The 26,898-nt window shown below is 39.8% G+C and overlaps 1 protein-coding gene across 2 annotated transcripts in view; it reads left to right on the forward strand.

The window, feature by feature from the left end:
• The window catches only part of Cdh11 (cadherin 11), a 151,110-nt gene that overhangs the window by 43,046 nt on the left and 81,166 nt on the right, over positions 1–26,898 (forward strand). For both annotated transcript variants that reach the window (XM_028770354.1, XM_028770355.1), the window contains exon 2: positions 19,812–19,938. The gene's annotated coding sequence lies outside the window, so the exon portion shown is untranslated. The remainder of the gene's footprint in view (positions 1–19,811; positions 19,939–26,898) is intronic.

Here is a 26,898-nt window from a genome sequence, read left to right on the forward strand (position 1 = left end):
ACACACACACACACACACACACACACACACACACACACACACACACAGAGGATCTTAGACATCTCCCATCTTTCCCCTTCTGAATCCTGTTTGGAGAAGGCAAAAGAAACTCATGTTATTGGAAACTGCATTTCTTGTTTTCTTTAAATCCTCTTTATTTTCAGCCAGTGAAACTGTAGAGTCTCTCTCATTTTAAGCTGCATATCTATCCACCGTTGAGATTCCAAACAAATAAACAACAGCTGGTTAGACCTAAAGAATTTAGTGTGATAACCTGAATTTTCCGGGTCAAGGTCAACTCAAGATGGTCTGACAGAAGTCACACTAAAGATGGGACAGAGATCAAAAGAGGTGGTAAGCATCCTGGAGTCCCACCTGAGGATACCTCATCAGTCATTGGAGTCAGTATCACAAGACAATCTAAGTGACGGAGCACTTGTTAATCTCTGTATCCTAGATCAGGAGGTGGACACCCTTCGAGGGTTATCTGGTGAGTGAGTACATCTGAGAGGGATCCAGAAACCTGCAGTTTACTCTAAGGTCCATCCTTTTACCCTTCAGTCCGTAATGATCTACTATCTACCACAGAATTGTGTCAGATAAGTTTAATCCTATTCAAAATTCTAAAGCAAACCTACCACTTTTTTTTCTTTCTGACTTGAAGTACTATATTGCTAAGTTCCTTGTTATCCTCAATACCACCTTCTGATATTTGTGAGTTAAAACGTTCTTAAAAATCATGAAAGGAGAGTGGTGGTTAATGGGAGCTCTGTTTGTAACTGTGATGGCCACTTTCCTGATAACTGAGGCAGGGAGGGATGGGGTGAGAGTTGTTCTTTTATATGAGGAATAGAGTTATTTTCAATTCTGACTGCTGAGGTCTTGTAGCCTCTGTGGACTGTAGTCCTGTGTGCCAGGTGGGATCCATATTCCTTGGTCCTAGTGATTGCTTCTCCTCTGCCTCTTCTGTAGCAGCTACTGCACTAGCCTCTCTGGCTTGTGTCTGCTTGGGACTCATTAGCAGTGGGTATGTGTCTCACACAGTGGTTCATTCACAGGCCTGCTAGCAGTGCCAGGGGCTAGGACTGCCTCTTAAGCCATTCTGGGAGGCTGCTATGCAGAACAAAGCTGGGCTGAGCCCTCTCACAGTCCTATTGCCCTCGGTTTCCACATGGAAGACCACTGAGAAGGATGCTTTCGGGTCTCTCATCGCCATATCCAGGTCCTGACCCTCTAGGATGACTGTAAGTGGCCAACTGCTGCTTGTAACCTTGTGATGGCAGAGAATGTAGGCACTGGATTTATCAGGTCTGTCCTCTCCATCTGCCTGCCAAAGCACAGGTGCCAGTCACCCTGCTTAGCACAGGCAGGCCAGATACGGAACAGTGGCTTGTAGCTCCTGGCACATGGGACCAGCTTTTGTAAGCTTTAGTTTGGCATCGCCGTTTTATTTATGTCCTGCTTGTATCATTGCAGCTGCCGGCTCAGCACCAGTTCACTATTTCTGTCTTTTCTCCTTGGGTTATGATTGTCATTTGATTCAGTTTGGTTTTATGCCACCCTGGTCATTATAGCTGGGTTGGCCAGGACCGTGGATCTGTGTCTTAGGAACTTCAGAAAGTTTGTTCTGGTCTCTCTGAGAGAGAGATAGTATGGACTGGGTGCCACTGCCAGATTGCAGAGTCTGGGGACACACGTGCTTGCGACACTGTTTCCACCTTCTGTGTTTGGTTGCCTCCTCATTAAATCTTTCTGGGCCTGTGGAGTTGACTACCAATTGGTGTGTGACCTAGTTACGGGGAGCTACTATGTAAGCCCTTGCTTGTCACACGGAATGGATCTTAATGTTTTGTTCCATGTGACTCAGAGTGGGCTTTGTTGTTTTAGTGTCCTCTTATCTCCCTTGAGTGTGTGTATGTGGATGTGTGTATATGTATGACATGATTGTGGAAGAAAACGCGTGTACTCACACAAGTGGGGGAGGGGAGTCAGCTCCCTAAATGAAGCTGGCATTTACATTGCTGTGTTGGGGAGCTGCTTTTTGGGAAACTCGGCTGTGTCTCCTTGCAGAAAAGTTTACAGTCTGTCTACTTTCTGAGTCAGTCCTTTTTGTGTCTGACACATAGAACAGTTTCCGTTGAGCATTGATTCTCACAGTCTGACCCTCCCCATCCCTTGATTTCAACTCTGTTTGTCAGTCTTCTGCCAAAGGGTGTCAGGTTGTTCCTCAAAAGATCTTGTAGATTATCTGTTTAATAAATGAAGATTTCAGTCGAGACCGTTTCAGAGGACAGCAAGAGGCTCCAGTTGGCCCCTTGCTCAGCACTGCAGAACTGTGTGTGACACACCTATTTGGCTTTTTTTTGTGCTGAGCTCACCAAGCAAAGGTGAGGTTAGTTTGTTCAGCATATCCCAGTATCTGGGACCCTTTGTCACCATTTTTGAAATGGACTATGAAAATCACTTTTTCCAAACTGGATGAAGCAAAAACCCAATTATCTTCTTTCCATATTAAGTTAATCATATGTATCTAATTGCCAATCAAAGGTCCTAATCAGTATGAGTTCATCAGAGTTAGCATTTATTTTCCATGCCTCTCCTATACACCTGACCTATAGCAAGAACCGGGGAAGGACTGTGAACAGCAGCCTCAGGAGGTGTTTCTCATCATAATAACCTTCTATTCATCTCCGTTTGGCTTGAGCAGTTACTGAGAAGGTACTGTGTATTTAGGGTGTGTCCAGTTTTATGTTATTGTATATTGTACATCTTTCATAACGTTCCAAGCAACCCTGTTAGGCAGGCCATACAGAAGAAGAGTCACATGAGGAAGCTGAGGTTTATTCATTCGGCTGAGTTGAGTGGCTTTCTTATCTCTGCCCCACCCCCCACCCCAGACTCCTGACGGAGCAGCACCTTTTATGAGAAAGTGGAGGCAGCAGTTCCAATGAAAGATTGGACTTTGGGACTTGCCCCTTGACTATTAGTCACTTACACACTCCTTGTCTCTATGGCTCTACACAGCTGTTTGGCTTTACGTGTTGTGAATATGGTTCGAGTTCTTCCCACGTTCCATGGCTTCTCGTTTAGTTTGGATATCTTGGGAAAAAAACGAGTCTGTTGCTCCATAGAGTAACAGAGCTTCAAGTTTTCAAAGACATTCCTCTTACTCAACTACTAGTTGTTAAAGATGAGAAAAATAAATGCAGGCTATATGTGGAAAACAGTTTGCCTGTGGCCATAGGTCCTGAATTTTAACTCAGCCACCCCAGCCTATAGGCTGGTTGGATGGGTTATAGTTTATAACCTAGTTTATTCTGAGACTAGAAAGAGCTCTTTTATTTCATTTGGCAGTGCTGTCCAGGCTGCAGCAAGCACAGCTAAAATTAGATATAGTACCATGTCATTAGTGATAGTTATTTCTCTGATGTCCATGAAATGAGCCAATTTAAGCCAGATTAGATTATATAAAGGCAGGTGTATTGGGAAGCTGCTCTTGGACAGTAGAGTTCACTGACCCCAAGGACTAAGGCCAGGGGAGTCACCATGGGGAGTGGGGCTGAATAGAAAGAGAGAAAGGACATGTACATAGAAAGAAGAGAAGGAGAAGCAGGATGAGTGAGAGGGGAGGAAGGGAGAGAGAGAGAGAGAGAAAGAGAGAGAGAGAGAGAGAGAGAGAGAGAGAGAGAGAGAGAGAGAGAGTTAGCAAAATGTCTGGATTATATAAGGCCTCTGGGGAAAGGGCAGCCTCTAGACTGGAAAGCTTAGGGTTGGGACAGGGTATGCCAAGAAGGGACTGAGGAAATTCTGGAAGGACCTGGAGGCCAGGTCTACTTTGGTATGTAAAATATGAACCTCAGTCCTGTGTGTGTGGTGTGTGTGTGTGTGTGTGTGTGTGTGTGTGTGTGTGTGTGTGTGTGTGTTGGAGTAGGGTGCCCAAAAACCAGACAGTTAGGGACAGTGATCCAGGATTATCCAACAGTGTGTCCCTCAATCTCAGTACAACCTCACAGGCATCAAAGGTGATCAGGTAGTTGAATGTCTTGGATGGAATGATGGCACTTCCAGGAGTGTTCTTCTTAAGCTCTCAGCATCTGCCTGGTACTTGCTGACCTCCCTTCCTGGATTCTCCAAACACCAAGGAGTATTTTAGACTCAAATTGATGCTATCAATATTTAATTTGACACTTCGATGATTCAGGCTTTTGGTGTTGTAAACTATTTTCCTGTTTCTATTCTGGAATAAATTGGCTTGTTCTTTTGGCAGCTGTAAGTGGAATGTTTCTTCCTGGCTGGTGGAGAAAGCTGTAGAATGGTTTAGACTTCAGCAACGGTGTTCACTCTGGAAGAGGCCAGTCCAGGGAGCCACCTTACAAAAGAAATATGCTATGTTACACATTGAGGTTGAGGGCATATAGCATACAGCGTTACCCACCAACTTCTAGAACAGATAGAAACTTTAGTATTGAGAAAGAAGAAAGAAACTATATTGTCACATTTTATCCATGGAGATTCATAAAATATCTTTTCCTTTTAGTATAAAACTCAGCATAACTTTAAATCAATATCATTTGAATAGAGTTTGTTATTTCATAGTAAACTCTGTAAAAGTAGCCTACTGTATTTTCCATTTTGCTTTCAATTCCTGAAATGGCCAAGGTGGGGAAAGGCTTGCTGTTTCATGCCATCTGTGGGCAGCACTTTAGTACAACAAAGCACTTGTGATATTATATGGATGTAAGAATCTAATCCTTTTTAGCAATCTGGGTGGAATAGAATGGGGCTTCTAAAAAAAAAAAAAAAACGATCACTTTATTTATGAAGTGCTTAACATCCCATCAGTTACTTCATTAGAATTCAGACTGCCAAAACTTTGATGTTTTATTTCTCTAATAAAAAATAAGAAGTCCTTGAAACATGCATAGGGACAAAAATCTAGAATTATTTTATAATTTAAATGATTAAGATGGCTTTGCATGCAAGAAGCTTCCATGGTTGCTAGAAGCCTTTTCCTCGTTCCTGAAAATGAGTAGCATTTCAGCTGGGTGCCAGAAAAACACATGCAGAGCAGAATTAAACTGTTAAAAAGATAACCTTGTCTTCAAAATCTCTTCCCCATAAACAAATGGGAAGGCAGCTCACTAATTACATTAAATGCATTTGCTTACTTCCAGGTCAAATCGTTAAGGCTTAGTTCTTTAATGAGGTGACAGGGTTTTAGGCTATGAGTCTGAAGAGAGGATGTGGTAATGAGCTGCTTCTAAGGGAGGGTGGAGAAACTTTTATTAACTAAGTTTACATCATAGTTTGGCTGGTTGCGGAAGAGTCTTCTTAGTCAACTAAAAATAGACAGTCTCACAGATCCAATCATGTCATCCTTTCGCCTTGCCTTTTCTTTAGTCATCTTTTTTAGTGGCCCTCTCTTTTTAGCTTGAAGATCTTATCTGAGACCAAAGTCCAGATGACCTAGATATGTGTGTTTTTTACATGCTCCTCATGAGAGTCTAATATGCAGGGCAAGTGATATGATTTAGCAAGCAAAGATGCTGGCTTCAAAATGTGTTCCTGGTGTGATCCCAGGACCCAGATGATGGAAGGAGAGAGCTGACTTCCAAAAGTTGTTCTCTCACCATGAATTCAGTGGCATGTGTATTGACCACTGTGCCCCACCCCCACCCACGAATATACAGAGGATTCTATTATGCACCACAATTATAAATGGCTGTTCAACCAAAGACATTATAAAACCATAGCAAACAAAGGCAAGCAACGTGGAGCCAGAGCACAATGTACTGTAGATTGACATGCTTGCCAATGAGAGCCAAACCATGATATAGCATGCTGTGTTACAGAGAATTGAAAGCCTGGCTACAATCGAAAAGCAAACAAGTTTATGATAATGAAGAAAAAGATCTTAAACCAAAAAATGCTAACATCTAAAAGCCACAATGGAGAAAGCTTGTACTGATTAAATAAGAGAAAGGAATGAGACCCCTGGGTGTCTCTACCCCACCATTGTTCTTGCAGTAGCCTTTGAGAAATTTCTGGATTACTCAGGCCCTTCCGGGATCCATTTTTAAAATCACTCGATTATATCACGGAGTTTCCATTTGGCTTTTAGATTTATCATGTCCCGCGAGCCTAAAGTCTGGGTCTGTCTGTAGTGGTTTACAGCAAATGCAGAAAGTTAAATAGCGTATGTTGCAGGAGCAATAAGTAATGCAGGGGTCGGAGCCTCTATCCTTCGTAACTCCATGGGGATGAGGTGGTTTGCAAATGGCTAGGAAAAGGTTTACTAAGTGCATATTCAAGGACAGAAGGTCTTATTGGCTGAGAACAGTTGCTGTAGGTAGAGGCTGTTAACTCTCATCATACTATAGTCACTGAATATCAGCTGCTTGTTGGCATGTGTATCCTAGTGTAAATGGGTCCTAGAAAAGAAATTAAAGGCCATTCTGTTTCCAAAAGCTTTCAAAATGTTTTCTGTATCCTTGATCATCTTCAACTTCTTGTCTGTTTTCATGTTTGAGGAAGATTTTAGAGGAAGACATCTTCTTTTTTGATGCCCTGGTGAACTGACCAGTGTCTGGCACCTGGTTGATGCTCAACATATACTCATGGACAAGATGAAAAGTCCACATAGATGACATCTTTACGGGTGGTTTGTGCATGTCTGTTTGTGTGTGTCCTCATAACTTCTGAGGGTAGACTATCAGGAAGTGGTATTGATTCAGGGTCTTAAAAACTAAGATTTCAGGAAAAAGGGAAAAACGTTCTGTTTTATCCATTAATGAAGAAAGCATGGCGCAACAAGACAGCAAAACTAGGACATCAGTGAGTTCCCAGCAGAGTCAGGCCCAGGCTAAGGCTGAGGCTCAGTTAGGTAAAGTCTTCCTCAGAGTGGTTACATACCAACTGTCAGGAACAGGAGCCCTGAAGGAAGATTCCTTGGGAGTGAGTTCCTATAGGCTCTGTGCCTGGACTAAGTCATCCTGTGTATCTTAGTTCTCCCTACTTTCAAATGAGGACAATCATTTCAAATAGACAGTCTATTAAAGTATGACATTTCACACAAAGCAGGACATACCAAATAGGAGACTTAAAATAGAGCAACTGCAATAGGAGACATTGGTGCTTTGAAATTTGGAGTGGTACATGCAGCTGTCTAGCTCATGTGAGCATGCAGTATTCATGGGAGAACAGGCTTTGCCTCTGTCTTTCCGGCAATAGGAGGTTGTTCAGTATCCTTCTCATCTCCCCTCACCTGAAATCGACTCCAGGTTCTCACCTGCCAATAATATTTGATGCCCCTTAATTTTGATTTTGAGGATGATACTTGTTTTCAAGACTATCTATTTGAAGAGAAATGGGATAAATAAAACAGTGACATCAGCACCTAGGATGGCTATAATCAGGCTGGACATGGTTGTATGTCTCTGTCCCTTTGAGTGAAGTAGCTCTTGAAACTGAAAGACTTTTGCGGAGAACAAGCGTTGCATCAAAACCTTAGTCCAAATTACTTAATGCTGTCACTTCCCCCTTTATAATATAATATTGTAGTATATTGGACACAACCATCTTTGGTACTGAATGTGTCTTTAATGGTAGTCTTAGAGTCTCTTTGGGATAAAATAGTAAATGTATAAATGGTCGATGTGAATTTCAAGGAAAGAAAAGTTTAGGGTGAATTCTGAGCTATGCAATGTCCAACCTAGTTTCCTATTTATGGAGACCTAGTTTTGTGCAGTTCTTAAACTCTTCTCTCTCCCTTGTCACTAGGTCAGGAGTGACATTGTCTCTCCTATAATTCTTTTTTTTCTGTCCTTGGAAGAGAACTGCCTTTCTTCCCAGTGGTCCCTTTAGACATCTTGTGGCCTGGGATGCTAATGAGGCTAAAGTACAGAGATATGGGGATGCAAGATGCAGAATCTCTGATCACGGAGATAACTAAACTTTCTTCTCCTATACCCTCCCTACGTCCCTGTTTCTATCCCTTACAATAAACACTGAGATATAAATTGACCATTGTTCCCCAATTCTGCAATCATTCTATCTTCTTTGTTATTTACTCAATACTGTCTTTGCACTCATTCTCCTTAAGTATCTTTGAAGAAAATTATATTGCTCCCATTTGTGGGAAACTAGCAACTCCTGTCATAAAAATGAGGTAACCAAATCACTAGATATAAGTAAAAAGCTATATAACTGAATTCATTCTGAGATCCAGGCTGCCTTCGCTCTTTGTCGCAAAAGAGGAATCTTAGATATCTAGGCAGGAGGATACTTTATGCAGAGATCAGAATTCAAAAACTAGTAAAGGTAACAGTAAGTCTTGGTTAGTTGCTAACTAATGCCACCAAAAATTACTTTTTGGTGTTGGCCCTATACAATAAGGCATTGTACTAATTTATTTTCATAGAGACTTTGTAGCAGAAAAACAATTTGTAATAATATCAATTAATATTTACTAAGTAATGACTTTGTCCTACAAATAAGAATATAATTTACAGAACACATCTCCTTTGCCTCAGTACAGCTCTGTGAGGCTTAAGATAGCTATTTGACTGGTGTCGTAAGAGACTCTGTCCCAAGTCTCAGAGCTGGTGAGTTATAGAGTCCCAAAGGAGAACCTGTTTACATTTCTTGTTGAGATCTCCAATTACCTATATTTTATAGGCAGTTGGTTGCTATCACCATAGATTTGTCCCTTCATTGTTATCTGCTTCCTGGAAACAAGCTTGTTTTGTTTGAATGATGGAATTTTGTATGCGTTCTCTGAGGCCAGCTTTTTATCTACGACTCTGAAGATTGAAAACCTGTATGTGCTGTATGTCGCCTGGAAGCTGAAACATAACTCCCTACCACCTTTCCCTTGCAGTCCTTTTCATGTTCAACATCCCTTAGAGATTGTCTTCTTGTGATATTGGGGTTATCTTAACTCATGTTGAACACTAGGGATGCCCGACCCCTTAGAACTCTGATGGGTTTCTTTTAGCCAGGAGAACTGATAGTAGTGGGGTAGGAGAGATATTTACTTACTATCATATTTACCGTGGTATTCAGAGTCAAATTAATTTGGTAATTTACTGGATAAAGGAATTGGTTTAAGTGTCGCCAAATATTAGCAATTAAATTATGAGTAGCACCACTGTTGAGTATGTAAAATTTTACATACAAATTATCCATTATCCATAAATCCAGCATCAGTATATCAAAGATCCCTGCAACCATCAATGATAAGAACACGTTAGGAACAATCGACTGAAATCGAGCCTACCTCTCTTGGCTGAAGATGTAAGATAAAGCACTCCGTGAGTGTTGTGGCAGAAGGATTTCAAGAAGCTTCCAGCCTCATGCTTAAGCAAAGCTCCCTCTGTGTGAGCAGATTTTTTTTCCTGCCAGTATTACTACAAAGAGTAATTGCAGCCCTGTCTGGTAACATGACATAGCTCTCCACAACTGCACAACATGTTTTTTGTTTTTAGTTTTGTTTTTCTTTCCTCATTCTCAATTCTTAACAATATTCTTAAAAGTAGGCACCACTTTTAAACAAAGAATAGCTACAAAAGAAGAAAAAGAAACAGAAGGAGAGAACGTCAGGTGAAACTCTGAGGATGCCTTTGCATTCATGCAAGTACCTTGGAGGTAAGGGAATCATCCTAGATAAAGCTTCCTATGAGGACAGTAGCTTCGTGATGTTGTCAAGTGACTTTTTCAGGGGTCTGCAAGAGCAGCAAATGTATTCATATCAATGAAGAATGCTATTCCACCGACAGAATTCAGCAGACCACAACTGAAACATTAAATAGTACTGTTCAATCCACCTCATCCTGGATAAATCTCTTGTGTTTAATGAGATAAAAGGAAGACCCAGGGTCCCCACTGGATTCCTTCTGTGACTCATATCACCTTTCAGTGGTCAAATTTATATTTGTGTCTGAAGAAAATGACAAGCCTTCAGTCATTGAAGCCCTTCAAAAGTACACGTGCTTTAGTGAGAAAATGTTGTCAAGAACTCTCTGTCCCCTTACCATCTTACCTGCTTATATGATGTGTGTGATTGTTTACCTTGAGACTTTATCAACTCTATAGACAATGCACAGGAAAACAAGCAAGCTTTTGTGCCCTTGTGAATTTATAGACAATTGGAATTCTCAAAGCTTTTACTCTCATGTCATCTTAGTAGAGGTGACTAATAAGATAGTTTTTGGCTTTTTTCTATTTTATTTATTTATTTATTTTGACAGGGAGTGAACGTTAAAGGACAACTTTGGGGTGTCAGTTTGTTCTTTTTACCATGCAGATTCTAGGAATGGATCTCAGACCATGGGCCTTAGCAGCAAGTAGTTTTACCTGCTAGGCAAGCCTGTGTTTGGCTTCTAGGTGTGGAAGATTGGTTCCACTTAATTTTGAGTATCTTTCTTGTACTTGTTTCTGAACATTATATCTCCAAAGGGAACTCCTACCAAAGTGTCTTAAGTTGGTCATATTGCTATGGATGCTACAATCTCCCTTTTTTTCTGATGAGAAAGTAGTACCAGGCTGTGACTGGGCTAAAACACTGAAGTGTGAGTATGTGTTTCACAATGCCTCTCTGACGACGAACATTGATGCCTGCCTTATTCAAAAGTTTGCAGATAATTTGGTGTCTTGATTTTGTGGGGGTTGCCTATGTCTGATCAAATGTTAGAGACACTGTCTCTGGTATGGAGGATGGTTAAAAGCTGGTTCTTCATTGTATTTGTGAGTTTCAGTGTGCCAAGGAACTCTTCTTATGTATTACAGCAGCCTGGCAAGCTAATATAGTTCTTAGTCATTTTCAAAATGACACCAGTGGAGAACGTCCCCCAAAGCATTGCCCTAATTTGTATCTAAAGAATACAGTTGATGTGAGCAATTAAGTGAATTGCTGTAACTTGAAACAACCTGTGTCTGAGTCCTAGGCTCTGTTTTTGGTATCTGATTGATGGGAAATCCAGATGTCTTCTTTTGTACCTCAGTTTCCAAGTTACGAAATAGAGTAAGCACTGAACTTGACTACAAAAGTCTTACAAGAAATATGTGTCTGTGTGTACATTATATATTTATATATCCATACACATATATATGTATACACATACACACATAAATTATATATATATATGTATATGTGTATATATATAAAGATATAGATATATATACAAGTACTTAGCCCACCATCAATGAGTTGCAAACAATCAATAAATGTTATCAATTTTCAGTACCTATTTGGATTAAGCTGAGTCTAAATAACTCACCTAAAATTCCTGAGAGAGTCCATGCCACCTATTCCTGACCATGATCATGTATTAAATCCATCACTTGACAAGTGAAGTCATTGAAATAGTTTTTCAAATTCAGTATTAGCAAAAGCACTGGCATTTGATATGAATCAGAACTTGTCTGTTGTTTAGGCACTTTTTTTTTTTTTTACAAAAGCCATGGTTTTGTTTTGACAAATGATGGGGAGTAACCACATGGTGTAATGTTTCATTATCAAGGCTGAATAGTTTGAACATCATTATAGTTCTTGGAACTAATCACAAGTTATTACTGTCATCAAATACATACATGGGAAATATTTTAGTCACACACATATGTATATATACACGTAAAAACAGTTGTTCTCTCTGTTTTCTTCCTACTGTCACTTATTAGGTACTACAGCAAGTGAGCCCTAAAGAAGGCACAATTCTATTAACCCAAGACAATAAAAATGAGTACAAGATGAATTTCTGCCTTTAGGTAGCTTATAGCTTCCTTGGGTACAAAGTTGTGAAGGGAAGATAGCCAGGAAAACAAAGGACTTTTTGTCTATAATAAAAGAAAAAAATCCATAGATTGTAGTAAGGAACTCCAATATGGTATACTAAGAGGATTCAGGAGTTCTGTGAGTTAGCATGATGAAATCATGTGAAGGTCCAGTGACATTTCACCAGTAGTAACTGAAGAGTTTAGATGAAGAAACAGCATGTTCAGAAATGCACAGGGGCTGTCAGCCACCAAGTCAGAGAGCAGGACTTCCTCATGCAAAAGGTACTGTTAGGAGGTAAGGCTGAGACAGACTCAGGAATAGATAACTCCCAACCTGATAAGAAACTGCTGAATGGGGCTGGAGAATCGGTACAATGATTATGAGTACTTGCTGTTCTTCTAGAGGATGCACATTTGGTTTCCTGTATATTAGGCATCTTACAAACATTTGCAATTGTAGCTCCAGGGAAACTGATGCCTTCTTCTGACTTCTTTAGTCACATGCTCACATGAGGTGCACATATAAACAAGTAGGTATATACATATGCACATAAATAATTGTTAAAAAAGAAATCCCTAAATATTTCAACATTTTTATATACAAGTGTATGTATGTGTTAGATAGGGCATATTCTCCCTCTCCCTCTCCCTCTCCTTCTCCTTCTCCTTCTCCCTCTCCCTCCACCCCCTCTCTCTTTCCGTGTGTGTGTGTCTGTGTATCCATATACACATCAACACGTGTACGTGATCTACATTTCTAGTTGGTGATGTCTGTTGTTTTATATGCATGTTTCCAAGTTGTTTCATTTATGACAGAGACAAATTAGCAAAAATAAAAACAAACTGTACAAATGATAAGAGACGTTGCAGAAGACATGGTGATCATGTATATGTGTTTTGCCTTGTTCACATCAGTAATTCTCCATTAAATCTTAATAAACTGCACAAGTGTCTTAAACTCGATTATGCTACTTGTCAGATTTCTTGCTTTTGAAAAAATTACTAGTATTTTAGGTTAAGAATAAAATATCTCTTAGACAAAGGGTTTTAATTTCACTATATTGTAACCTTCTTGGGTTGTGTAACTACAGGAATAGGGTAAATCATTCTGTATCACTTTATGGTGATTATTCTGAAACTTAGCACATTAATATATTGTGGATTCCTCATCATCATCATCCTCCTCTTCCCCTCCTCATCATCATCCTCTTCACACTTCTCCTCTTTTCTTCCTCTTCCCCTCCTCCTCTTCCTCCTCCTCCTCCTCCTCCTCCTCCTCCTCCTCTTCCTCCTTCTTCTTCTTCCCAAGTGCAACCCAAACATTATCAGGATGGAATCAAAAGGGCAGGGTATTTCGAGTTAGCAAACCCTAAACTGGAATTCTCATTGTGCAAATTTGCCAGTCTATCTTGGGCATGTTGTTGAACTTCTCTGAAGTCTGCATCCTCTCTCTTTTTGAAGCTGGGATGAGATAAGTTAAACCCTTCCAACTCTTCTTGGAAACACTGATTCAAAATAAATGCATGCAACATGGTATCCCTTGTCCAAAGCCATAATAGTATCAGGAAGCTACATTCCTTGGAAAATGCCACCAGATCACCTGGCATGGAATTGTTCGCATGCTAAGGAGAGAAAGTGAAACTATATTGTGAACAAGAAATTGTAGTGGACATGGAGAGAAGCAGGCACCTACCTCACACGAGAATACTGTTTGTTTATTCATTTCTCAAAGATATCACAAAGGCTGCGAATATTTATTTAGTTCTGCTCCCAATCGCCTTTCTAATAGGGAATTATTTGGGTACAACGAAAGACATTTGTAAATGCGGCTGATAAGACTGCCATTGCACAAGGAGTGTTTTGTTGGACACAAGAATTCTATTATCCCTGGCTTCAGTTGTCAAGTGCCCGGGGAACCCAGAATTTATGGTAGCAGCACAATGGCCCTTTCAGGGCCCAGCAGAAGAGCTGTGAGATTCTGCTCCACGGCTTTTCAGGGCTTCTAATCTTTTATCGGGCCAGGACAATGCTGGATTCAGCTGCTGCCTCAGCCTCCTGACTGTCCATTGGCCATCAGGTATTGTGCAGTAATTACCATGGTGACAATGGACTCTCTTCTACGCCCGTCCATCGGCCCTTTAGAAAACAGCAAAAGTTGTCACTTTGTATTAGGTGTTTCTAAAGGCATGGCTTACTTAGGAAAATGACTGAAAGGGCATAAAGATAATCGTGTTATGACTTTCATTTAAAAGGCTGCTGTGTCAAAACCATTTGGAGCTCAGGAACATTTGGTCGATGGTTTCTTGTAATGCAGCTACTCACTGGGCAGCATCTGATGTTCTATCAGTGAGGAACCAGCTTGAGAGACTTCACATGGGCTACAGACCATTCGCTGCTGGAAGCCCCTAGACACAGAGCAGAGCAGAGCAGAGGTCTAAGTAGAGCCAATGAATATCACAGCAATATTTAAACTCCTTGTGGCTTGGTTTCTTTATCTGAAAAACAATGGCAACTGTGATGCACATAGATGGATATTAGTTACATTTTGTATGATTGCAAATGTCCTATATAAATGATGATATATCTGCTGATGAGCTTTATTTAAAAGTAAACATACATTGAAATATAAAACAACGTAACAATTGTAAAAACATAATGTCTACCTCTCTCTTTATAATAGCATCTCGTGATTTTTAATTGAAATTCTGAATTCATTCCTACTTACCATTTTTTATAATAATCCTTCACAGTTGTTACTATTTATATTTTATATACATAAAAAAAGGCCTCAGACATTTACTGCTTATCCAAACTCCATCTAGTTTAGCAGAGGTAAAACCTGGGCTTTCAGTCAGGTTTTCACACAGTGCCTCTCTCTTTTAAAAAAATTCTTAATTGACTGGCTTATCTTATAAAATATGCTTCAACATATGGTTTCGGGACTTTGGCAATAACAAGAAAAAAAACACCCAGTGGTAATTATTAATGGTGCTTAATCATCACTTTGACAATGTTGAGAACATGTAACACCCTAAAAAGCCATAAGCTCCCATCTGTAGATGCCCAGAGCATGCTGCACTTATCGAGCCCCTTCTGCTGCTTGCTGAGCAAGAAAACCACAGGGCAGGATCATGCTTCTAGTCCTGGCTTCTAGACCATAGCGGAGTGCTTCCTAACAGCCACTTCAAAAACCTGCATTTTAACCCGCCTTTGCATTGATGACATGGGGAGGCTTAGTCAACATTTGTTTTGATTGACACTGCTCACATGTTCATGTCCGAGTTAATGAATTCTGTGCTCATGGTACACACAAACATAGGTTTTAAGATACTGAAGCATGCATTGATGAAGTAAGTGAAGAAAGTTACTTTTAATCTATTCTACACATACTTTTATTCACCCTTCTGCTAACATAACAAGGTTGTTTTTTATCACTGTTCTGTTGAAGGAGCTTTAAGCACATACCTACCCTGCTTGAAACTACATTCTAGAAGAGGCCCTCTACTAGAAACAGCACTTAGGAGTCCTTACTGCCCTTCTGGAATTTAGTTCCCATCATTCATGTCGGAATTGGAATTCTCTCAAGCTCCAGTTCCAAGGGATATGATGCCCTTTACCAGTCTCTGCAGGTACCACCTTATGCCTGATCTATACATAGGTACACAGAGACACAGAGACACACAGGCACATGAACACACATGTTAAAATTTGAACACAAAGTCTCAGAAAAGAACTCACAGATGGTAATCTATAAGTCAAGGCAGCATTTTAGAGATCTGGAAAAGAAAAGTTCATGACTGTGTATGAACCAAATCTTTACATTTGGGTTTTTCTCAACCTGTTATTACTTTAGACATCCATCTAACCATCCATCCATCTAACCATCCATTGATCCATCCATTCATCCATTCATTTAACCATCCATCCACCCATCCATCCATCCATCCATCCATCCATCCATCCATCCATCCATCCATCCATCAATATTTTGAGGTAGGGTCTCATGTTGAGGCCAAGGTTTATATCAAACTCACTATCTTCTGTCCCAGACTCCAGGATGTACAAACTGTAATAGCCTTCCTATCTATGTTTGGCTGAGCAGTCTTGATTTTAGTATGTGTGCATAGTGTTTCTTCCATTACACTTCACACCTACAGTGTTCAAGTGTTCTTGATTTCTCTGTCTCTCTGAAGTATTATATGGCATTTAATGCCTGTGTTCCCAAGAGCTCTAGTCATGTTGGTGGCCATGCGTAAAGGGGGATGCTAGAGCACAACATGGCTGCACGGGAAGGTGGCCCTGATGATTCCTAGACTTGCAGCATGAAAGAGGAACATCTTAGAGAAGCTAGGGTGTGGATGGGGCACGGCTTGTATCAGGAGAACAGAAGGCAACACATGATTTCAGATCAATGTGTCAAGGAGTGTATGCAAGATGACAAACTATGAACCTTTTAACATGAATGTGTAAGGAGAGGGAAAAGGTATAGAGTAAACCTTGACAGCCCTCTCAGATCCAGCCAATATTGCTAAAAAAAATTCAACAGTTTAGAGTACTTATATTTATCCTTTTGTATCCATGGGGCATGTCATAGCTGGAAGAAAACCTTTTCCACAGAGATCATCACTCCTCACTCACAAAATATTGCAGCTAACAAAATTCTAAATATTTAATAATGTGTTATTTTGTTGTTGTTTCTTCCGAAAGTCAGATCTCGGATGAAAGGTATTTCATATAGAACAGCCTTCAAGGAGGTAAAGAAGCAGGTCAAAGTGAAGGCTCTGTTATGGTCTCCATAGATTAAATAATTAAAGTTTTACAAATAATGTCAGCCAAAGAATATACTATTTGCATGATTAACCTGGAAAAGGAAGACAAAGGAATAACAGCTTGAGGATTTTTCTCATAGATTCTGACCCTTTCTCTTTTGTTCTTGGCTGTGACTCTCTGCAATGGTCTTATACTGCAGAATTGGCATGGAGATATCGATTGTGTTATAAGATAATGTATCACATGGTTTGGGAAAATGGCCTTTTCATACTGTTTATATAATTTTAATAATCTATTAACATATATTCATTAACATCCCATTTAGAAATGTATTAAATGATAATGCATAATTACCTTGCACAGTGCTGAATTGTGTGAATATATGCAGACACTACTTTACTTGGAGTCTCTCAGGTCATGCAATTGAAAATACTGAAAGTAAACTAAAATTGGCATCTTCATTCATGTATGTATGGGACAAATGGAGCTAGGAAGGTGCTTTTTCTCTGTCTGCCTGTCTAGTTGTCTGCCTATGCTGACTGCTCTAGGCAAAGTAGCTTATATAGTGCATGCCTCAGAGCTTGGAATATTAGAAATTCAGGATGAATGCAGTAGTGGCTTTGGTTTCTGGTGTGCCTGTTCTCTTGCCTTGTGAATGGTCATCTCTTTACTTTTCCTAACAGAATATACACATAGAAGACAGAAAGGGAGAGTTGGAGATAGAAATATACAGAGAGATGGCAGGGGAGGCAGGGAACGAAGGGAGAAAGACTGACGGGCTGTATATTCTCTTATTACATAGATGCTAATCTCATGATGGGAGTCGTACTTCCACCTAAATTTTTCCCATAGAAGGTCCCAGAGTTCAAATACTATCACACTGATTTTTTTTTGGGGGGGGGGTGTTACAAACTTTCAACCTTTAAGATGTTACCCTGTCCCACAATTCATGACCTTTTCACATTCAAAATATGATTCTTCAATTTGAACAGCTCTTTAAATCTCACTTGCTTTAACACCAATTTATTATTGATTTATTTTTTTCTGAAAATAGATTTTTATATAATATATTCTGATTATGGTTCCACTTCTCCAACTCCATCCAGATCCTTCCTACTTCCACTCCTAGCCAAATCCACACCTTTTCTTTCTCTCTCATTAAAATACAGATGGCAAAAAGATAAGAAAATAAACTAAAAACATATAAAACAAAATAGGACAAAACAGACAAACAGAAGAAAATGTGTTCAAGAAACACATATCGACATGCTGTTAGGCATGAGGCTGGCCTTAAGATTTGTTTGTACACCCAAAGAAGTTCTGTGGTGCAAAGTAATGTTCCTTTTGTGAACAGTTATCAATTAGAGACAGCTTTTGGGTTAAAGATTAGGGCTCATGTCCATTTCACCTCTCAGGGCTGGATTCCTATCTGGTTCAGATTTGAGTAGGTCCTGTGCATTCTGTCACAGTCTCTGTGAGTTCATATGTACATAGGTCCCGTTGTCTTTCCTAGGTGCCCTCCTTCTCTCTGGATCTTAAAATCTTTCTACCTTGTCTTTCTCAGGGTTCCTTGAACCTTAAGTAATGACAGTGGATAGGGTGTCACTAATTTTAGAGTTCTAACTCTCATTGCTATTTTTATCAATATGAAACATGGAGGAGCCAAATTATAGTTTATATTGAAGCCAAATCCCCTGTAGCTGTAACTTGTGGACCCAAAGAAAACATGTGTTTCCATCATACAATGGTGTGAGGAATAGAATAGATAGCCATTCTCATTCCAAGAGAAAGTAATTGTAAGCAAGAAATGAATGATGGGTCCCAAGCAAGTCTAAACTTAGGAAGAGAAATCAGTAGCTATGAAGGCTTAAGAAAAATTCATTTCAGTGATAAAGCTCTGCTTTTTAAATCCATTGGAGTAAAGGCTCCTCCCTGAGGTTCATTTACTGTCAGTTTACTGGTTCTCCAGGGCTGGCTGATAGCTGGGTCCTGAGATCTACATGTGTGGTTTATTGGTGGCATTACTTTTCCTGCCTGGCTATAATATGTCTTGCGTTTGCCTTGTCCATCAGTTCCATGTTGTGTGAATGTCTCCATGCATGTCCAGGATGAACCCAGGGTTTCCCAGTCCATGCCATCCTGAGTATCAATAAGACAATTTTATAGTTCTTATTGCTAGCATCTCTCACACAAGGTGCTAGGAGCACATTGTAGAAGATTTAAATTTCATCTGAATTTTTTCAGTGAAGAATGTTCTTTGTTTTGTCTGTTTAATTTTGTTTAAGGGTACTGTATTAAGGAGTACTATAGAGAGCATGGAAAATTAGATTTGAAATAAGCATAGTACAATAAATAAAGTCAACGACAATTCTGATTAAGGCTCCTGTACAAGCCAAGTTGGTCATTGAAAGTAAACATTCTAGAGTTGAAGAACATTCAAGAGGATCTGTAGATTGCAGTCTTAGGAATTCTTTCTCAGTCAGCATCTTCCTTAGTTCTGTGCCTCAGTTTTCAAAGACCACAGCTGTTTAGACATTCCATTTATTTTTTTTTGTTCATTCAACTACTATATGAATATCTGCTCTGGGTTAGAGAATGTGTTAGATACTTCAGTAGATACAAAGCTCCATCCAACCAACTAGGCAGAATATAGCTCCACACAGAAGATGCAGAATTTGTTGTTGAGATGGGGGAAATGCATGTCTGTTGAAGATTGACAAGCATGTTCAGCCTTGGACTTTGATCTTGTTGAATGTGGACAACTATGAAAACCACTACTATTCCTTGTTGTCCTTGAGTAGAGCATCTCATGAGGACCAGCCAGCTTTGGAGAGCTCTCCTTCTCTCTTTAAAATTAAATGCATGTCTTTGAATCAGTGTACATATTTACTAGAAAATTGTCTCTGAAACATTTCTGTCAACTCTGTGGGGGTTAGATTATTTTTAGAGTGAGTGGCTGTGACATTCACAGCATGTACCAAACACATGTGTTTGGTCACATTACTCTGGTATCCTAAATCTACAAAACACATATGTGTTTGGTCACATTACTCTGGTATCCTAAATCTACAAGTTTCTTTTGTTTTACATACAATTGTGTAGCTCATTTATATAATATTTGTATTCCTATGGTATTATCTTCAAGGAGAAAAGTTTATCTTATACAATTGTCTATTCCCAATATAAAGAAATCCGTTACTTAACTAACTTCCACCACATCTATATTACTAATGATGCTTCTTTTCTTTCCCTTTTTATTTTTCTTACAGAAATTACTGTGCTTTGGCTTTGTGGCCCTTTGAAGACATTCCTTTCTGTTGTCATCTGTTGAATGAGCAATCAGATGGGTGGAGCATGTTATAGGAATTGGCAGCAGGTATCCAATGGGTGAAGAAGGTAAGATGGACCAGTGGTACTGAGGGATTTACATGCTACTATGTTTGTACATATGGAAGTTATGCCTACCAGCTATAGTACTTGTATCTGGCTTGATCTGGAATTTCACCAAAGTAGCATTTTAGAAGGAGGCAATCCCCATTTAAGCAGACAACTATTCACTGTTGTTTTGATTGGTTTATTTTTATTGTGAACCTGTTAGGTGCCACTCTGGGGAGGAGACTCTTTGTATTAAATATAATATGAGAGCAAGGAGAGAGATTAAAGATGGTAATTCTTTGATAAGGACATGTTTTTACAGACTATGGTGATCACTACACTTCATTTCTGTCTTTTTCTTGCTTTTGAAAGGAATTCTTAAAAACAAGGTGGCTTGCATTGTGCAAGAAAAAGAAATTGCTAGGAGGCTGGAACTTTCTTTCATATCTCAAAAGCAAGGAAGCTTCAATAATGAGATAGGATGTCTGATTTTAATACTAGGCTCAGCTCTGCTCTTCACTGATTGACTGACTTTAAGTTACTGAGCCCTTCCCTGAGACAATACAGTGGTTGGACTGAGTTCCTGACGGTACTTAAGGTTTAGAAAATTTCAAATCCATTTACCCTCATTCTGTTAACTCAACGGTAACTGACACCATTTCCATAGGTCATTGACATCCCTAGTTAAAAATCTGAGTTTCAGAGATGGTCTCAGTGTGTATCCTGATTGCCCTGAAACTCACGATGTAGACCAGATTGTCCTTGAACTTACAAAGATCCACCATCTGCTGTCTTCTCAATGATGGAATTGAAGGCATGCACCACCACACCTGGCTTCCAGATTTAAAAAAAGAAATATTAACATTAATTCTTTTGGTAGGAGTTGTTAATTTCTGGGATTCTAGGTCTGTCTATCTGAATGTCTGTGTCTATTGTATATACTTACATAATTCCAGGTGATACATGTGTGCAGGACAAACGCATGTCACATATTTTTCCTCTAAACCTTTACTATGTCCTATATCCAAAAGGTCAGTGGGAGTTCAACTGTTTAGTCAGACTAGAAATGTAAGAGGGATCTCTTGTGGCTGTTAGTCCTTTATTCCTTGTTGTAACTGACTCTAGTATATTCCTATACATTCTGTTTTCAATTATTCTTCAATTACTTTTGGTTTATCTTTTCCAACAGATACTATCCAATGCAAGGCAAATATTGGTCTCTGAGCCTATTTTTTCTCATCAGCTCCAATGTGTTCCATTTTTCATACACATCTTGAGAAATATCTCTAAGTCCATCTATCATGTTACTCATCTGATTCATCCTTTTTAAAGATAGAGATATGAATTAGTTATGAGTTTTTTAAGAGACTTTCAGAATCCTTTAATAAGAAATCTACCCTCTGCTGACCAGACTCACATCTCAGCTACTCTTTCTGAACACCCAACCTTTATTGTATATTCCCCCATGAGCTACCCATTAGAATACAGGCTTATTTTCCCCAAGCAATATCATCGATCTTCTTTTTATATCTTAACTCGAACCTTTTTATTGCTGAAAAGATGTGTTTGCTTGTTTGCTCTGGGTTTTTATTCCCCAAGATCAAGTCATGGTTGCTTGCTAGACAATATTTCAGTAGCCAGGGATTACATCATCCACAGTAATTTTCACATTGAGTCTAATTGTCAGTAGATTAACCAGTTTTCTCATCTCTGTGATCAAAGATTAACAACTCATGGGAAGAAAGATTTCTTCCAGCTCATTGTTTTAGGATACTGAGTTCACTGTGGTGGGAAGGATAGGATGTGGTTCATAGCAGCACAGATGTATGACAGAGCTCCTTACACTGTAGTCGGATAAGAAACAACAGCTCTGGACCAAATTAGAACCAGACATGACCTTCAAGGCATGCCCAAGCAACTGATTTCTGCCTGCTGGGCCACAGGTTCTGAAAGCAGGGCCTCTTCTTAAAATAGCACCATCTTCTGGGCAAGAAGTGTTAAAACATAGATCCTGTGAGGGACATTTCATATTTGAAACAGAAAAGTATGTGTAATTGGCAACCTTTCCAGCTCTAGGTTTTTGGGGTCATGGTTCTTTGGGGACTATCATGTTCCTCTGACCCAGAATATGCAATAGTTACAGAGAGAGAGAGAGAGAGAGAGAGAGAGAGAGAGAGAGAGAGAGAGGGAGAGAGAGAGAGAAGACTTTACTAAGATCAGATAGCTGGGATTGTATTCTTGCACTGTGTCAGAAGAATGCTGTCATTAAAGATATCACTGTTTTAATTCTTGCTTTACACTCCAACTAGTATTATAATTCAAAAGATTTGAGTAAGAAAACTTGATCATATAGAAGATGAGTTGCCCATGTTAATATGCTCCAACTTATACTTTTTAGTTTGTATTAGTGGAATGTCTAGAAATGTGCCTTTTACCAGTCTCCTCTCCTGTCCTCTGGATAAACCTGCTAAAGTATGAGCAAAAACATGTCCTCCACCTAGGGCTGCTTCTTCAGCCTTCAGACACTATTGTTAAAAAGACAGTCATCTAGCCTCTGTTTGTGTAAGTCTTTGGAGATTTCCTGGATCTTTGAGTTTCATATATTAATGAGAGTCTGTTTTGAGAGAGAATTTCCATTCAAGAAGTCTTCAAACTTTTCTCCCACGCTCTGGTTAACAGTTCCTAAGCAAACAAATACACAAATAACACAATACAGGAAGCAAAGCTACACCTCCATGCAATACACCAGCCTGATTTGGGAACATGCAAGGCTGGGATGGGCTGCTTCCTTGTTGACATATTCCCCACTGCTCTGCTCTGATGCCTGGTTGGGCAGGTGACTTGCATCTCTCCTGTGGTTGTGACTGTGAATGCTAATCATCTTGTTTCTGCCAAGGCAGCTTGGTCTTTTCATTTCATCAGCCCTCTGAATCAGCACTTCATAGGGTGTACTAGTGACATTTCCTATTTTTCTAGAGAGTGGGAGCAAGGGGAATGAGGTAGCAATGAAGCCGAGTCAAAAGCTAAATAGAAAGCACTTCCAGGAAACCTGTTTTTACCACCAAGGAATTAAAACCACCATTTTCTTTGGAACATTGCATGGCTTTTATCTAAGGCTAGGAAGCAAAATATTCTTAGGGTTCTAGCAAAGACTATTGAGACCAAGGAGCCTGCTGCCCACAAATTTGTATTAAATCAAACAAACAAAAAACAACCACTACCAACACACACACACACACACACACACACACACAAGCAAAATATGACACAGAATAGTAGAATAGACTTTTCAGGACAGTGTTCTGATTTTAAGGTAAGGGTTTTTATGTCTCAGGGAAGAGAACAGCTTGTTAGGGACAAAACAAGATAAAGATTTGTCAAGACTTAGTTCTTAACTTCGGTGGCTCAGCTGAATCTAACCCTGTCCATTTCTTTTACATTGACTTGCAATATGTATAGATTCTAGTTTCCTGATTGTGTCCCGGTGATTTGCCACAAATACTAGGAGGGATGAAAAAGACATGTCCCCTCTCTAAATAAAGCTGGCAGCCACATGGATCTGTACAATACACTCAAATCAGAGTGGAAAGGGGACAGAGGAGAGACTTTCACCACAGGGTAAAGACAAAACAGGGTTCATAGGAACATCTCTTAGGCTAACCTCAGGAAATCCCCTGGAGCTTTAGTTTTTACCCCTAGCTTATCTGTAACCTAGGTATGATTCTCAGTTCACCAGAGAAATCCTTCAGGTGGCTGTGGGACAGCTGTCAGCCCTGCAACCCTGCTGGGTTTTTAATAGGTCACTGGGGCTTGCAAATGAATATCTTAGAGAAGTGTCCTTTGTAAGTGACCTAAAAGAGCACTCACACTCAGCTGAGGAACATTTGGTGGGGGCTGCAGGTCACAGGTCACCCCATTATTTCCCATTTGCATAGAAGTCAATTCCAGAAAGCTACTTGGAGGGCACCTCACCTGTGCTGCCAAATCCACCAGGCACTGAATTGTCACTGACAGCTCTAAATGCTGGCAGCCTGCTGCTGTGTCCTCTGCACCTGCTGGGGCTGTCTGAGAATGCACATTTCCTATTTCGGGATGTAGGCCACTGTGGAGAAGGAGGCCAAGTATCTGTCTGAAGCCAGTGTCACTGAAATCATAAACAGACATTCCATTCACTTGTTGATTATATACTGCAACTCTTCGCTATGGATAATGTGACAGCTATTTCCTGATTCAAGAAAAGATTGCTTGATGCTCTTATGGTCGAGGCGAAGCGAATATCTTACCTCAAATGAATTCTGGTCTAAAGGATAAGCTTACACCAAAGTGCCAATGCTTTTTCTTGCTTTATTTAACTCACAACACACCAAAGAGCCATTTTTTAAAAATAACTGGCTGATGGTTACTGAACATGGTTATGAAGCAGGCTCTGTCTTATACGATTTAGAGTCAGTATATTGTTTGATATTGTCTGAAACTTTGACTGCTTTGTTAGGTGCTCTGGAAAATGGTAGGATACTGAGGTTCTCAATACCTAAAGAATTTACAGAGGACCACAGGGTTGACAATGGATAGGCTGGTTCTCTGCCTCTGTGCATGTCAATGTGGTGTCTCCTGGTCAACAATTTGTCTCCTCTAAGTCTTTGTACCTCTTAATCAGCTTGTGTGGAAGAAAGTTAGAAGATATTTCCTGCAATTAGTTTAGTCTAGTCAAGTTTCAAAAGTCCATAAGAGTTTTCAAAGTTGCATAGTGTTTTCCAGCACCAACACCATCATCAGGCTTTTGTTGTGCTGTTCATCAACCATCCTGCACAGATGAAACTTGTTTTATATCTTGAGCCAGGTATTATGACTGCAGTAAAAGTCAACTGCTTACATATGAATATGACAACAAAACAGAAATTATAGTTTTAAAAGTCCTGCTCTGCATTCTGTTGATGTGTGGCTGGCAGACACACAACCAAGACACAATCACATCTATTAATTGGATACAAAGAAGGGCTAACTATGCTAGACAAAAATCACAAGATGCCTTAGTGAGAAAGACAATCACTGGGCTTAGATGTGAGCATAGGTAGGACTGACCAGGAGGAGACAAGGAAAGTTCTGAGTTCAGCTACCTTTAGTCAGGACAAAAATATATTTTAAATTGCTAATATGAAAACAAACAAGATGATTGAACATAGGTGATTTAAAATTAAAATTGAAAATTTGGTGCTCAGAGAAGTCTTCTTCATTTTTTTGTGCCTTAATTTCCATCCCTGTAGCCAACCATTATGTTTGGGTTGGTACATAACTATCCATAGAACTTTTATTTGTTGTTTATTTTAATCATTAATGAATTAATTCACCTTCCATCTCAATACCTGTCTCTTTTCCTCCCAACCCTCTCTCTAACAGCACCTCCTCTCATTCCTCCCTCCTCTTCTCCTCTGAGAAGGGGGAGACCCCTGGGTATGACCCCACCCTGGCACTACATTATCTTCAGGACTAGGTGCATCTACTTCTACTGAGGCCAGAAAAGGCAGCCCAGTTAAGGGAAGGGGATCCACAAACATCCAACAGATTCAGTGACAGCCCTGCTCCAGTTCTCGGGACTGGCATGGAGGTCAAGCTATACATTTGAGGCATATGTGTAAGGGGCTTAAGTCCAGCCCAGGCTAGCTAGCCCTTTGGTTGGTTATCCATAGAATTTCTAAACATTTACAAGGCCATACAATTAAACAGCCATTTATGCTCATTCCTGGTGACACCCAACTCAATTCTTCTGCATACTCTTCTATATCACAGTAAAAATTAAATTTCCTTTCTTCTCTTACTTGTGCCTGTTTAGGCTAAAACAGCTCTGTTTGTTTTTAAAACATTTCAAACTTAAGGAATAATGTAAAACCAATACAAGAAATCCTCATGGTCCTTTCACCTAGAGTCTATGACCTTTGAAAGTCATTAGATTTTATTCTATGCAATGGTTTTATGAATTATCACCCCAAATCAGGCTAGACCTTGTATGTCACTAACCCACAGACCAAAGTAAGCTTTCTATTCCCATACTCTTATGTAGAGAAACAGCCCTGATGCACTGACAACTAAAAGCAGATTTCTTGGCCTGCCAGAAGTAGCTGATGAACCCTGAGAATATAGATGGAGTGAGGAGACCATCTTTAGATACATTGATCTTTGGGGAAGAATTTGACTCTGGCTTAATTGCTCATCAAGGGCAACTGTTTAGGGGTAGGAAAGCTTACTCACTATGCCTGTCTCATGTGCTCAGTGGTCCAGGGAAGCAACAGACAGTTAAATTGAAATCCAATCTCTCTATTTCTAACAACTAGCCATTTAGACGGCATTATCTTTTCTGTTCTGTTTGTCAGAGTCAACATGGCACCTCAAAGGCTGGTGTAGGATTCCCTCTGAAAGATCAAAGCATCTCAAGTTATCTGTGTACTTCCTCTATGTATTACATAGCAAAGTGCAGCATACATGCAACATGAGAGGAACTTTGAACACTGGGGCAGGCAGGAAGTAACCTAAAAAGGCAATGTGACAGGGCTTTGTAGCCCTGTGGTCTAAATATCAAACTATTGTTCTCAAGTCCCCAGCAAAACAAATCTTAAAAGCCTCCAGGAGACACTCTTTCCTGATCTTTGCTAGGACAAACTTCATATGTTTTTTTTTTTTTTTTTTTTTTGAGCTCAGTTCTCTCATGAGATGAAAGTGAGACAAAGAGAAATATCTCAGTTGAAAAAACAATTGAATCAGCACACAGTGGGGTGAGATGTCAAGGAATAATTTCCTAGATGCTCATTAATCAATTCCTTTATACACTAGACACATATGTATTGCCTTCTTTCTGAAACTAAATTAACCTAAACACCTGCCAGTAAGCTCATGATACTTCCTATTATTGAGGAACTCATAAACCTAGGCAGGCATTCATTGGCCCCCTCCTGAGTCTTGCTATTTTCTCAGGATGGGCAGTATAAG

The sequence above is a fragment of the Grammomys surdaster genome, unplaced genomic scaffold (genome assembly GCF_004785775.1).
Source record: "Grammomys surdaster isolate TR1022 unplaced genomic scaffold, NIH_TR_1.0 201, whole genome shotgun sequence".
NCBI lineage: Eukaryota > Metazoa > Chordata > Mammalia > Rodentia > Muridae > Grammomys > Grammomys surdaster.